Source organism: Dermacentor silvarum, chromosome 6 (assembly GCF_013339745.2).
Source record: "Dermacentor silvarum isolate Dsil-2018 chromosome 6, BIME_Dsil_1.4, whole genome shotgun sequence".
Lineage (NCBI taxonomy): Eukaryota > Metazoa > Arthropoda > Arachnida > Ixodida > Ixodidae > Dermacentor > Dermacentor silvarum.
In genome coordinates, this window is record NC_051159.1 from 94,857,685 (window position 1) to 94,873,392 (window position 15,708).

Genomic DNA, 15,708 nt, shown 5'->3' on the forward strand with positions numbered 1-15,708 from the left:
AAACCAACGCGTAAGAAATGGTGTCGAAGAGACGCTACACTCTTAGTCAAGTACCGTATAATGTCCGGCACATATGCGGTATATTTTCGTTCCAGCGTAAAGTACTGCATATAAACGGACTTTCAAGCAATATTATGCCTGACAATGGCTGCGGCGGTAGGCTAGGCCCACTATATGCGGCTCCGAGCGGACGCAACGCTTATATGCAGCCTTGCAAATTTGGCGCGCAAAATGCGCGCCGAAGCGTTGAGAGAGCGTTAGAAAGCAAAAGCTGTAAGGAGCAGTGAGGGTAATGCTTTGAGGGAGAAAGTAAAGCGAAAGGCAAAAGGAGAGAACGAAGAGAAACAAGTCGACGCCTCCACGTTGCTTTCGTGGCGGAGGAGGAAGAAAGGCTGCGCCGGCCGGACCGGTAAGGAGCGAGAACATGGCGTACATGCCGGCGTACGAGGCGATTGTTTTCGGCAGTAATTATCGTGATATCTTTGTACCGGTGACGTTAAGCGACTGTGTTTGTGTCGTGAAGTGATCTGGCCGCGTCGGTGAACGCTCTCGGTGATGTCAGTGATGTTCAAATCCACCGTTGTTACAGGTAATTGCAAAAAAGCAGTGCAACTTCGACAACTCGTGCGAGTACGACGGCCACACCGGCGATCAGCGGCGGCGGGCCGCCATGTGCGCTGGATCGGCGGGCCCAGGAGTGCGTGCTGTAGAGCTGCGAACCTGTGCCTATTTGGTAGGTCGATTTTTACTTCCTATACGCTACGCTTACTAAATGCTTAATTACTACCATTGAATTATTATGAGCCAGCAGATAACGAATGTCGGTGATTTAAGTATCTGAACGTGTAGTACTAATGCGAACACGCGCATTGGAAGTTTTGGTGTGTGAAGTAGTTATAACTGCAGGCGTAGCTCCGTTTAGGTTTCCCCCTATTGTATGATTGCAGGCGATTTTTTTTTTCTTGCGTAGTCAGGTGTCCATTTGTTGCAACTTCATGCGCGAATTTTCGTTAGGGCTTGCGTTTTATAGCGGCTCTGGTAATCGCGTGTAGCGTTCTAACCATGAAATGTGTGTTTTCTTTTAAATTCCTTTCGTGGGCTTTGCGTGATGAATTCATTGCGTTGCGTAGTTCCAGTTTGTCAAACTACGGTTATATTTTGAAAAAAAAATTCTGGTGTGTTACGCACCTTCCTCTGTGTACTGTGTCGATTTGCGAAATTTCTGGCTTTCCTGTTTAATGCGTCGAGTTCACTTTTTTTAGCTCGAAGCTTGCGTGACGCGACCATAATCAAATCACTCCGACGACGCTGCAGCTCCGAAGTGACGGTTTGCACTAGCCGCAGGATTTTCCACATTATCTCTTGGAGATAAGCAGTACCCTCGTCACTTGTAGAAGGTGCGAAGTTCTATGCAACTGGCAAGATTTCAACAACACGACATGTCACGTCGATTGTAGCAATTTCAAGTTTTATAGCAGACGGAAAAATCTGGTTTTCAGTACTTGCGTCGTTCCATAATGTTGTGAGATAAAAGCGCTGCATGCATAGCTAAAAAAACTATGAAAGAAGCAAAAGAACATTACAAGTTGGACATTTTGCTCTTGTGTGGTGATTTCTATGTTGTGTTGATTTGCGACTATGAAGCTAGCCTCAAAATAGGCCTTAATAAGACCTTTCTTATGAGCTTACGCTTCTCGATTTATCAAATTTCTGCATTTTCTTTTTATTCTCGCTTAACTGTATTTTTTTCTATACAGGATTAAAGTAGAAGTCAACACTAATAAGGACGCCACCAAAGAAAGCACAACTCCGGGCTCTCCATTGGAACGTTAGAGTGGACCACCGCACCGGTAAGCGAAAATCAGGCCAAAAATGGCTGTTCATTGCAGTGTGGCAATATATGCTTATGATGAAGCACACGAAGAAAAAGCTAATATTTTGCCAGCTCAAAAGTGGTGTGGGGCTCAGAAAGATACAAGTGTTTACAATATTGCTGGCATGCGGAGAACATTGAAGCACTTACACGAGCTGTAATATCACTAGAGATAGACACAAATTCGAGAGCCTCATTAATTTTTGCTGATTTCAGAACAGTGGGATGTCACTGAGTTTAGGCCAGTGTAAATGCAAGTACAACTGAATGCCAGTAAGTGTAAGGGACATATACGAGTGCCCCTGAGAGCCAGCTGACAATGTGGACCAATTAATAATTACCTGCAAGTGTGAGGAAATATGACTGTGAAATAAATAATAAGCCCAAGCACATTGAGTTGATTTCGAAGAGGCCAAGTATATGTGAAATGTGTTTGTACATGACGTGAAGAATGCAACTGAATGTATGTTTCTCTCTTTAGTTGATTGCCAGAGCATTATGTGTTTGTGCCCATTGTCATGGCTTGATTACTTTGTTTACACTGTGTATGCACTCGATATATTCAGATTAATTAGGGATGGACTTTAGTGTTAATAATGCCAGTGAAATTTCAAATACAATGCTGTAAATTCAAAAGTCGGACACATTCTCATGTCTTTCGCGATCTCTTATGAGTTATTCACATGTGAAGTGTGTGATATGAAATGTTCAGCTTTCTGTAGTAAATCATGGACACCGAGTTTTATAATGCTGACACGTGTTCTTGGAGAAAGGAGGTAGAAAGATAGGAAGACAGGCAGGTTCACCAGCGTAAATACAAGTGACTGTGCTGAGGAAGGAGTATAAAGGGAGTGAAAGGCAACAGGAGAGACGAGATTTCAAATAGAAAGGAAGAGAATGTGTGCACATCAATGCAATGCCGTGCACTACAGCAACAACCCACATGTCAACTATCAGGGCAATGTAAGGGTGTTGAACGCAGTCTGAACAATTGTTCTCTCCCCCAACAAGGTGCAATTAAGCGCAGTCAAGTGTGTTTTTTAGGCACACTAAAATGAGGGAAGTCAAATAAAAGACCTCGAATCGTTATCTCGCAGTCTCAGAAGTTTATGGTTAACATTGAGATCTGTTTCTTGCAAGATCACTACTATATTGGCCTCAAACAACTATTGAACAAACATAACCCTAAGAGGGCCAAGGTGAAGCAGTTTTTTGAATCGTCTAACATTAAGTTGCATTTCTTTTTCCTTCCAGGTACGACGGTCACTTGGAGGCCCAGGAGTCATCAGGACAAATAACTCTGAATATATATGAATGATATCTAATGTGTTTGTGATGACGGAGCAATTATGTTAAAATGAAACACATATTTAAAAATGCTTTTTTTCTCATGTTAGCAATGTAAACATAAAAAACTTCACTTTGGATTTCTCTGCATTCACCCAACCACTGCGGCATGTATACAGAGTGTGCTCCGCAAGACAAAAGATTTTTTATGTTGCTTGGCTCCCAAAAGAGTTCTTCAATTCAAATACATACAGGGTGTGTTCGAAAAGAAACCACACTTTTGCTTTAACATCTTTATTGCTTATTGTACAACATTTTATGCATCTCCCCTTCAAAGTAGTTCCATCTTCTGGCAATACATTGTTCCTATCATCTCATGCATTTTTGGAAAGCCTCCTGGAACGCTTTTTCTGGGATGGCGCGTAGGTCTCATGTCGCATTGTCTTGAAATTGCTTTTATGGGTTGGAAACGACGTTCTTTCAACGTGATTTTAAGTTCAGGAAACAGGAAAGAGGCTTCTTGGGCTAGGTCTGGAAAGTACGGTGGATGGGGCACGAGAGTGTGATGTTTTGCTAGATAGCCGCAGACAAGAAGCGACGCGTGAACTAGCTCATTGTCATGTTGCAACAATTAGTCTGGGTTTTCCACAATTCAGGCTTCCTACTGCACACAGCATCCTGAAAACGCGCTAGAATTCCTTGGTAGACAGCCTTGTTTACCATCTGACCACGTGGTACAAATTCCTGATGGACTATGTCTTTCCAATCAGAAAACACCACCATTACCTTGATTTTTTGCTGACTAATGCGTGCTTTCTTGGGCGAGAAGACTGTTCGGCCACCCACTGCGACGACTGCACTTTTGTTTCAATATCGCAGTCATAAACACACGTCTCATTGCCCGTTGTGATGTTACAGAAGTTTTCATTATCATTGCCAGTGGCATGCAGTTCCTGGCTTATTTCAACACAGAGGTTTCTGATCGACACTGAACAAACGCGGCACGAATTTTGCACTGACACGACGCATCTCAAGTTTATCATTCTCAATAGGATGCTATGATCCTATGCTGATGCCCACTTCATCAGCCAGTTCTCAAACAGTTAAACGACGATTTACACGAATCACAGCACGCACTCTCTTGACATGGTCACCATCTGCTGATGTGGAAGGTCGTCCAGGCTTGGGATCGTCACCAACCAACATTCTGCCTTGTTCAAAATGCTTAAACTACTCATAGCACTTAGTCCGACCCATACAGTTTTCCCCATATGATTGGTTAAGCAATTGAAATGTCTCTGTGAAAGTTTTGCCAAGTTTGTAGCAAAATTTCGCACACACACGTTGTTCTTCAACCTCATTCGTTGTTACTTTGGCACTAATCCAACAAACAGCTTGTACACGTGCGCACTTCGCCGGCTGTAGCTCACCAACCAATGGTCATAGTGAAACTCGGCAAATGGCAGTTTGTTGTCTAAACCCGCTGCGACATGCGTTCAGTAGGTGCAGCGTGCTCTCTGCCGATTTACGTGCTATTTCAAAAGTTTGGTTTCTTTTTGAACACACCTCGTACATTTTCTTGCAGCGTTTTCATTCTTTCTTTTTTTCATGCTAGTCATAGATTGCTATTTTTCATTAAAGCTGTGAGCACTTAGCTGTCTAAATTCCTCATTAGATAACTTATCTATAGAAAATGTGACCTTACAGTAAGTTTAGTAGATATGTGTGTTCTGTTCCTCAAGTTGTAGTTATCGGCTATTTTACGTAGTTTTGGTTATAAACAAAACATTATTTAATGAACGAGAAAACGGTGAACTGAGAGGCCCAACTTTTGTTGGTCGCAACCGCATGAAGTACATGCAAGTTAATGCGTTATGCTTGTTTCACATTTTAAAAGCTGGAGGCACTAACACGGCCTACCCGCTTTAGTATCTCCTGTATCAGTGCGGCTTTTATTTGTTACTGTCAGAGCTTGGTATATAAGTCTCCATTCTGTGTTGAAAGGGGTGTTTGACCTCAACCCGAAGGCGTCCCCACCTCAATAGGTGCTTAGGGCGCCACATGGGAAATGACCGCCATGGGAGCGGCCCAGACATCACTTGTTTTCTGTCCTCAGGAGGGTTTCGACGGGAATTCAGGGCGCAGGCTCCTTTCGCAAGCGTATCATCCCTGAAGGAAGCCGAACGCCAGGCCGGGGGTACGCTTGTACCCATTTGAACCACTCGGGGCCCGGCGGCGGTGGGAATCGAACGCACAACCTCCCGCCCCTCTCTTGTGCGTTCTCTCTGTCAAAGTACCTGCAGATTCTTTTCACCAAGTCATTACAGGACGGATCTCTATCTGATGAATGGAAACTTGCAAACGTTGTGCCTATACACAAATCTGGACCTAGAAATATTGTTTCAAATTATCGACCAGTGTCTGTGACCAGTGTGATACGTAAAGTTTTAGAGCAGGTGTTTTATACTAATATTATGAGCCATCTTAGTGCATACACATTATTAAATACCCAGCAGCATGGTTTTCGCAGTGGTTACACGTGTGTCACCCAGCTTACCGAATTCGTTCATGATTTAACAAGCGCACTGGATAAAGGGCATTCTGTTGACTGCTTATTTCTTGACTTCCGCAAAGCATTTGATGTTGTGTCACATTCGTTATTAATAGAAAAATTGTCTTGGTACAACATAAATGAGAACGTTATTAGATGGATAAAGGAGTATTTGAGCCTGAGGCGTCAGAGAGTTGTTATCAACGGGAAACAGTCGCATGACGTTGATGTGACCTCAGGGGTGCCTCAATGATCCGTCCTGGGTCCTTTACTGTTCATAATTTACATGAACGACATTGTCGCAGGTATTTCTTCACGCATGCGACTTTTCGCGGATGATTGTGTTTTGTATAGAATTATCAACGATCGAGGTGACTGCGAAGCATTACAACAGGACTTTTGTACAGTAGCTCAATGGTGTGAGGATTGGGGAATGCATATTAATTTACAAAAGTCTGTACAAGTGTTTCACTAAAAAAACGACTCCTCCTTATTTCACGTATAACATTAACAGTAGCAAACTGCTCTCAGTCTCAGAATTTAAATATCTTGGTGTATATTTGACCAGTGTAATGTCTTGGCACCGCCATGTCGATTTTGTTACTGCCAACGCCTGCCGCGCTTTGGGCTTCCTGCGTCGTAACGCCAAACATTTTCCTGTAAAAAACAAAGAACTGTTATATATATCAAATGTTAGAAGCATCCTTCAGTATGCTTGCACAGTCTGGGACCCGAAATCTCTAGTTGACACACAAAAGCTAGAAAGAGTTCAGAATTTGGCCGTTTGTTTCGTTTTTAATGACTATGGTAGGTTTTTCAGCGTATCGAGTGCGAAAAACACTTTGCGCTGGGACACACTTCAAAAACCTAGGGAAGTTCTACGGTTAAAATTTTTTCATAACATATTTCATTCAAGAACTGGAATTGACTGAACCCAATATATATTTCGCCCTGATTATATGTCCGTACAAAGAGACCATTCGCTCAAAGTTAAAGAATACAGGTGCCGGACTGACCTCTTCAAAGTGTCTTTCTTTCCCAAAACAATTTCTGACTGGAACAAATTGCCTGAGTGTCCCCAACATCAAATGACTCATTTTCTTCCTTGCTGTGAAAATTTTATGTTTAATAATTGTGTGTTTTTTCCTATCTCAATGTTATTTTTTTTCTCGCCGCCTGAGCGCGCTAGTACATTGTGCACATTTTCCTTCTTCAACCCCCCCCCCCCCCCCCCACTGTAATGCCAGAAATGGCGCTGTGGGTACTGTGATAAATAAATAAATAAATAAATAAATAAATAAATAAATAAATAAATAAATAAATAAATAAATAAATAAATGAAACTATGCTGGGCACATTTCACTTTGTTGTATTGTAAATAAATCATTCTCCTTTGAAAAATATGTTCTTTGTATGTGTCTGCATGGACGTACGTGTCTGCAATAATGTACAGCATGCTTTCAGATGGCGTAAACAGATGAAGTGGGCATTCCGCAAAAAGCATACTTAACGTTGTAGGAGAAAAACGTGTGCTTTTAATAACTGTGAATATTGGCCGCAGTTGATATAACGAAAGCAGAGGCCCTCAACTAATGTTCATGACACCTAAATCTGAATTCGATCTCTCCTTCGAGATAATTAGGTATGCTAGCGGGCCGTCCATCTCACCTGCTTGCAACCACTTCACGGCACACCTTCCTTTGCCGGACACAGCACAATAGTGCGTGCTCACTTAATACAGCGCGTGCACTTTATTACAGTCTGCACGGTGCTTCTTTTCTTTTTTTGAGTAACTAAAACTAGTTTTTGCATGAATGCGGCTCGTCTTGCGCATGGAGATTCACTTGCATTCCAGATAGCAGAGAGTGCTCATTGCGGTGGTGCTGATCACACAAATGCAGCGCAAGATACAATGGGCAAATTGCGGTTATTCCACGTTAATTTTGCGTCGATGTCATTGACTTGCAAGGCTATATGATAGGAACCGTTGTAAGCTTCGACACGCCGGCAAAGTCCCACCTTGTTATGCGAAATTTCAAACAGCTGATTCGTTCACTTTCAGCGACAGTCGCCGCAGTAACAAGGTGACCTTAGCGTTTCGGCCGCACGTGTCGCATTCCGACGGAAATGCAAAAACCGCCTGTGTCGTTCTTTCGGTGCTCGTTAAATAACTCCAGGTGGCCACGATGAATCCGTAGCTCTATATTATTGCGTCCCTCGTAATGCCACAGCAGTTTCCGGACGCTAAGCAACATAATATAAATTCTTTAATGACGCCTCGATATCTTACCTCCCTTCGTTCCTTTAAGCTCGATGCACTGCAGGTGTGGTGACGGTAGCTCGTTGCAACTGTCGCGTGCATGCGCCTGGCAGGTGAAGAGGTGAAAACAAGCTAGCGTGTGCAAAGCAGTGAAGCTTCCGATATTTGCAATGCTGTTACGGTAGGCTCGCAGGCGGAGATACTGACGCGCCTTGCTGCTTCAAAATAAACACTGAATCATAAACTACAACGGAACAGCCTAATAGGATCGGTTCGAGAGCATTCTTCTTGATACTCACAAAAGCTATATATGTCAGTCTTTCGGACAGGGCATCCCCGTTGAGGCCAGCGGAGGTGAATGGATATATTTGTCGGTTTAACAAACCCAGACGGGCCGGTAATATCCCGCCCGCTTATTCGACGTCTCAGAATATCGGAGCCGTATTGTCGTTATACCGTCGAGGCAGCGTAACAGCGCGGATCAGTTTTAAATGAACCTTCTGAACGAGGTTGAAAGTTTCTCAGACAAAGCCGAGTACCCGGTTAAACAGTGACTGCAGCCGCATCATAGCGAATAAAGAAAAAATATAAAAGAACCGCATTTGCCTGGCGAAGCAGTTTTTCTTTTCGTGCAGCCCCCATGCTCCGTAATCCTACCCCATTTAGCCTTTCTGCCTCACATGACAGCTGTTGAAAGCGCTATTCGTATACTCATACTCATTTAAATACATCTAGGCCGGTATTTTGTAGCAATGCCTTTAAAGTAATAATGCCTTTTGCGCTTATCGCGTTTTCTCAGTGGTCGGAGCGACGGTCCGCTCGCGTTATCAACGGGATCCGCCGGCCGTGAGCGGTGGATGACAAGACTAGAGTAGAATAAGTCATAATGCCTCGCTACAAAATCGCAGCCCTACTGTCACCAACCACCTAAGCATCGGTAACAGCTACACGAACTATGTTTGTATCACGCACGATCGCCGACGGTGCACGATCGACATAAAACGACAGCCTGGGAAACACAAATGTATCTACAAATAGCTGTGCGAGTCCTCAGGGCAGCGTAGTGATGTGGAGTAGTTTAGTAAATGAAAAATCGACGCGTTAGAAATGGTGTCGAAGAGACGCTACGCGTTAAAGACAAGCCGACTGAAGCTGCGGCTCTGTAGCTGGCTTTGAGCGAACAGTAATAAAAGGTCCGAACAGATGGCGCGAGAGCAGGGCGAACACGGGAAATTTGAATTGAATTCAGCAAAACCTCCATTGCATCCATCATGGGAGGAATGAGAGTGGAGAGAAAAGTGTGAGGGGTGGGAGGGAAGAGAAGAGTGGGTGTTCGTATCAGGGGTGGCAGAAGACTATCGTTTTTCGACGTCATTTGCAGCGAAGCAAGCAGACATGCGACAATTTTTTAACAATATTCTGATTTTGTTATGCGAATTCTACATTGTATTGTATGAAACGGTGGTGCGAACAAACGAAGAAGGTGCGTTCGAAGGCGAAATTTGTCGACAAAGCACAAGTGAAGAGCCCTTTCTTGACTACATGAGAATTGAGCAGATTCTCGTTAAAATAATAAAAAAACGACTCTGTCGACTACCTAAATAAAAATTATTTCTGTCTCTCTTTGGCTTATAAAATGTCGCCCCGCTAGGAGTTGCCTCCACACCGAGAAAAGTCTTTGTTAAAATGCTTCGGCTCACCAAGCTGGTGGGCAACGGTGGGGCTTGCCGGTCTATAGACTGTCCGAATAGGTGGAGGTAACAGACGGCTTGCTTTATTATTATTTTTTTCGGTAATCTTACGCCAACCACGTTTTCACCATTTTCGAACTTCGCTGAGAAACATGTAGGTTTTCGCAAGAGTGTGGTCTGAAAGAAGAAGTCATTTCACGCTACACACATCTTAGCCCTGGGCCGAAGCCTGAAAAAAAACTCGAAAGACGAAGTATAAAATGATACGAAAGAACGCTGCAGAGGCGGGAAAATTGAGGAGAAGGGGAGAAGGGATGCGGGGGGAGAGTTACACTGGCAGTGGTTTCGGAGAAAGAAGCAGAAGAACTGAGTAAGCCAAGCTCCCAGGAAACTTCGTGCTAAGCTATGTCGCAGAGAGAGAGACTGCACGGAAAAAATGAGAAAGTTGTCTTTCCCCCCGACGATTCATGCACGAGAGGCGTCGTGAACGCGAAGACGACCATGAATTTTAACGTGGTGTGCAGCGGTGACCTCAAAGCTGTGAAGCTATTAAATTTGGTGCAGTGCTGACGTTGCTGAAATCAGAAAAAAAAGGAACAGTGGTGAACGCGCTTGGGGGACAGTGGAGGAACGAATGTTCGAAATGCCAATTTCAACCATTCGAAAATAACTGTCAACTCCTTAGAATAGGAGTTCACAGTTAGGTCACTGCCCAACATATACTGGACGTACCGAAGGTGTGTGCACTTGCACAATGCCCTGGTTTCCATGGATGGTGTCCTCTGCGTACATTCCTTTGTCAGTTCAGTCTGGCCAGAATAATAGGGAGACACGAACGCCGAGGAAAGTGGGCGGAATGTTGAGGAAAGTGTAAAATCAAATCGTTTAGGAAATCGACAGGAGGATAAATCGACGGCGCCTTTGCCTACAGTACGCATCGTGGAGAAAAGCCCACACACGACCACACAAGATTGTGGAGAACATTGAAAGCGCGACTGAAGATCGCGGCTAAATGTGCAAGGAGAGATGGGACTCGACCGATGAGCTTCACTTTTCATATTGTGACGGTGTGAATGACCATGTAGTGTATTTCCAAATCATTGAGAATGAACGGCTCGCTTAACGCAGCTGTGATGTTTATGACTTCCGATATAACAATATAACCCAGTTAAAACGATGACTGCAAGCATAGCAACGAGCTACAACCAAAGCGTTCGTGATCGTCGGCTGCACTGATAATTTCTGGCAGAAGAATGCAGATATTTTGAATGCGCTCTGCAGAATCGATTGGGAAATGGAGGGATCATAAGAAGGAAGTTCTCATTTGGCTTTGCCTTGGTGTGTGTGTTCTTTCTGTCAGAGAGCTATTGGAGAAAGTGTATAGAACGACAGCCGCGACCGTGGCTGAATGAACAGAGAGAGAGAGAAGGCTCCTTTTGAAGAAGCAGTGTTTAGCCAGCATATTTTTGGCTACATGCTACTCTGCAGGGAATGGGATGAAGGAGAAGAAAAGCCCCAGAAGAAGGTGGGCAGAAAAACATGAAAAACAAAAACAGAATGCAGGGCCTGTGATGTTACGGCAGTAGAATAAATGTTCGAGGCGATGAAGGTAGATAATCTTGGTAAAACTCCACATTTAATGCAAAATAAAATAAAAGCACAGTCTTGATGAGATGACGTGCATTAGTCACAGTTCAGAAGGCAAACCTATTGACTCAATATATAAAAAGAAGTCGAGGGCGTTGCGCTGTCTTGATGGACAAGGCTAGGGACCCAGCATCCATGTCGGGGGCGAAGCGCCTTGGTCGAGCATTTCCGGGTTCATTTTATATATCGATTTCGCTCGTCTCTGTAAGCTGGCAGACAAGCAAGTTGTGCTCTGAGATTCCACGGCACCGTTGATGTCACAAAACGGACTTCTCATTCTGGCCATTGCGAAAAAAAAAAGCGTTCGTGTTTGCACCGTTTATTCGAAGCCGGTGATAGAGGGTCTGCAGATGTCGTGGTAGACGTTGTGGTAGCCTTGATCGGTGTTCTGGGTCGATGTGAAAAAAAAAAACGTGGGCAGCTTGCACTAGTGGTGCAAGGCTGGAATAAACAGCGGAGCTGGTGATCGACCGGGCTTTTTTCCTGGTTTTACTAGGCTTGGCTAAGTTTTGCTAGGAAATGCTAAGTGCTGCAAGGCACGGTATTCCGAATCGGCTCGCCGCCGACGCACAGATTCTCGCTTGGCCGCGCGACGCGCTTCAAGATGAGGGGCTTCTTTTTCGGGTGTGCGGATCTTCTTTGATCGTCCCATGTCAAGGCTACATGTACTCGCCCCAGAGTCAACGAGAGTTCTGCCGCCATCGCAGTAGCTCCTAGCTTTATCTCCCCGGTGACGTCCCGGCCAAGCTGCACCTCCACAAATGCTGAGGCGTGGCTGGACGAAACCTGCCGAGCTGCTGCCAGAGGCACCTCCTGCGGTCACAGACACCACGCACGTTCGGCGCGAACGCGGGGAAACGCGGACGGCGTCGGCAGCAGCTGTATGCGTTGCCTTGTTGGGGCTGCTACAATTTATTTCTCTCTCTCTCTCGCTCTCATTTTCTTTCTCTCTCCCGAGCATAGCTCGTGTCACGCGCATGCTCTTCTTCCCTTTCCTTAACGTCCAATGGCAAGGCAACATGTGCATGGCACGGAGAGGAGGCGAAGCACACGCCGCTCCGCGAGGTGGTTGCTAGGCAATGCACGGTGACGTCATCGTTCAGCGAGGTTTTTGTACACGCTCCATGGACTGACGGTCAGCTTAAACAGCTCCGCTGTTAAAACGTGCAATTACCTGAAGGTAAAGACTATCTTCTATGTTGTTCATTGCGTACATATCGCTTCGCCAAAAAGCGGAACCTTACTTTTAGTGAAAAACACACTTATAACAATTATGTGATCATGGTCTTTGTGGGCTGCCTCATCCGCATTTTCATTACCTATTATACCGCGTTGTCCTGGAAGCCACTGAAATCCTATCGCATGTCCAGCGTTAGATGAGAAGTGGTATAGGTATCCTATGTCCCGGACCGAAATATATTTGCTTGATTTAGTGCTTTTCGCGCAAGGGCTTTCCAATGCTGCTTTCGAGTCTGTGAAGATTGTCCATGGTCCTTGAAGCCGCCGTAGTACGTATTTTTATCGCCTGTTTCATAGCATAGAGCTCAGGCAATGTTGATAACGTTAGTCTCTCCAAACGCCATGAAAATGGGTGGGCCGTGGAAGGAACGAAAATACCACAGGAAGAGCTATGTCGTGTAGAGGAGCCATCCGTAAATATGTGCTTCGCAGTGGAGTACTTCAATCTCATGTAGGCCGGTGCTGACTCTAAAATGGCTGCTTGAGGCATGTGCTTCTTGGACTCTATTCCAGGGATGCACTTTCGAATGTGCATAGGGGACAGCATGTAGTGGCATGATCTATGGCGTCTCTTTGAGAATAGTAAGTCGAATTTCGCCAACAGCTTGCTCGAATCCAGAACTGTTTTGCGTTTAGATAATACTCAAAACCTTATTCTTCTTTTGAACCACGTGCCTTACATATATGGGGTCGTTTCCTGAATTGGTAGCAGCTCAAGACCTAAACAGTGAGCTTCCGCTACTCTTCCTGTACAAGACGCCCCCTTCAAAAGACCGAGACAGACACGCGCAGGCAATGGTTACGTGCCACTTCCAAGTTTTTCTTATTAGTTGGGGATGGTCGCTGCAGGATACGAAGGCTATAATAGCGCAGGAGACCATCAACGTAACCATCGACCAGCAGTCGCTACACCACCGGGGTCCAGCAAGTAAACTAATAATCTGGGATGCACCGGATTTTCACGTCCGGTGTCCAGCAGAGATCACAGTCGATCAAGACGCCGAGAAATCGCTTTGTCCGTACGTAGGGAAGGGCTCGACCACAAAATAGCAATGAGTAGCTATCCATGCGATTGCGAGTGAAGGCCATAGCCTTCTATGGTGACAGTTGTAGACGCCGTCATGTAAGATACGATGACACGTTCAAAAGCGCCCGCTATAGTCGCTGCAGAGTTACTCAAAGACATCGCGACACACTCTATATAGAGATGCCACCAGCGTAAAGCGCCGTATGTACCCCAGTGGTAAGCTCTTTTACAAGTGAATGAGAGTGATGTTCAATAGTAAAGGGCTAAGGACTGCCCCTTGTGGAACTCCATTTTCGACAACGTAGCAAGATGTCAGACCTTCAGGAGTTGCCACGCAAAGCTGCCGTCCTATGAGAAAGTTGGATAGCCATGTATAAAGGCGTCCTCCAAGGCCTACTGCTTCAAGGGCATCAATACCTGAATGATGTTGAAAGAATCGAAGGTGGGCTTTGATGTCAAGGCAGATGACGATGGCAATATGCCCAGTAGTTAGATGCTCTTCTACGCTTTAACTCAGGGATATTATGTTGTCTTGTGCTGATCTATTTGGCCGAAAGTCATTCATTTCATCTCCATATATGCTTCGCGTTCCAAGAAACCATAATATTATCTTATGAATCATTCTTTCCATCAGTTTTTCCAACACAGCTGAGCAGAGTGATAGATCGGAAAGATTCGAAACTGGTCGGATGTTTGCCAGGCTTGATGACAGGCACAATTTTAGCGCGTTTCCATTCGGCAGGCACTATACGACTTGTCCACGAAGTATTTACATTTCCAGCAGTCGGAGATGGCAGTGACAGGAAAGGTGCGCTATAGCTTGATAGCTGACATCGTCGAGTGTATGGACATTCCAGGCGCGTTTCCGACATCGGTGTTGGCGTCGGCGTCGCCGTGAGTTTCCGTATAAAGCCCGAGTGTGATGCGATCGCGGCTTAGCACTGTATACTGTAGGTGCGAATGAATGCGTGTGAAGGTGAGCTCAGAATGATGAGGGCTTGATCTCGCACACGCAAGAAAGGAGGGTGGGGATGATGGGCGCCGTATTCTCGTGCGTGCAAGGGGGAAAGCAGGCAGATGTGCGCTGCGCGAGGAAATGAGGGGCGGTGAGAAGGGCAGGTTAGTGGGCTTCTCCTCTTCTACTCCGGCTGCGGCTGCGCAGGACGCGGCTTGGAGGTAATTTTGGAGGTAAAGCAGCTAACCCAAGATAACTGATAGCTTTGTGTGCGCTGTGTTCCTGCACGCCTAACCCTAGTTCACGCCTACTCCTAGGCAACATGAAGGAGAATTCGCTCGCTGCTGCTGCCGCTCCATCCCGTCAGTGTTCGGACAGCGAGTGTCCGCGGTTATCTAGTGAGATATGGTCATGTTTGCCTATGCAGCGCGTGACGCGTACCATGCTTATTATTTAGTTAGTAATTAAATGTTTGCAGCTGTTTATACGGCCGATAAAACTGCTTACCTCACTTTGTATAGTTGCCTAATAATTTGCTGTCGGAATAAATGCTTCGCCTTAAAGTGCGACAATTTTTTTTAATAATTTAAGGACTTGTTGCCCTGATTTCTAGCTTAACAACGTCTTCAGTGCCGTTGAAGTATCTCCACAAAGTGTGGCCATGATGATGATGGTGATTATTATTATTATTATTATTATTATTATTATTATTATTATTATTATTATTATTATTATTATTATTATTATTATTATTATTATTAAAACCTCGCCTGTTATCTCTTATTCGTGTGAACTGTGATGAGGCTGTTGAAAAAATTGAATGATCGAGTATGTAATGACACCGACTGTTTCAACTGAATTTTCAAACTTTGATACTTTCAAAGGCAGCTTTGGCCCAAACTGCGGGTCACTTTTTTTTAATCTCAACATTGGCAGCTTGCGCAAGTATAGGGACGGATGTAAAGCTATTGCAGAGGATGCGGTTGGATTCGTGGATGTCATTTTATTCCCTGAAAATAATATTCCTTGTCCGAGTGTTGATTTTTTATGTTAAATGGTTACAGTTTCATGATGCGTTAGCAACGGCGATGTGGTGGAATCGCTGTTTTTCTCAACGACCGCTGTTCCGCATCTCAATTTGATACGAATTTAACACATGCTGAATGCCTAGCTTCAAG

At 44.8% G+C, this 15,708-nt stretch overlaps 1 long non-coding RNA gene across 1 annotated transcript; it reads left to right on the forward strand.

The window, feature by feature from the left end:
* The first annotated feature begins 437 nt into the window (after positions 1-437).
* On the forward strand, positions 438-3,769 carry LOC125946131 (uncharacterized). Its single transcript, XR_007467417.1, has 3 exons — positions 438-733; positions 1,758-1,850; positions 3,128-3,769. It is a non-coding gene; the product is annotated as an uncharacterized LOC125946131 (long non-coding RNA).
* Positions 3,770-15,708: the final 11,939 nt, after the last annotated feature.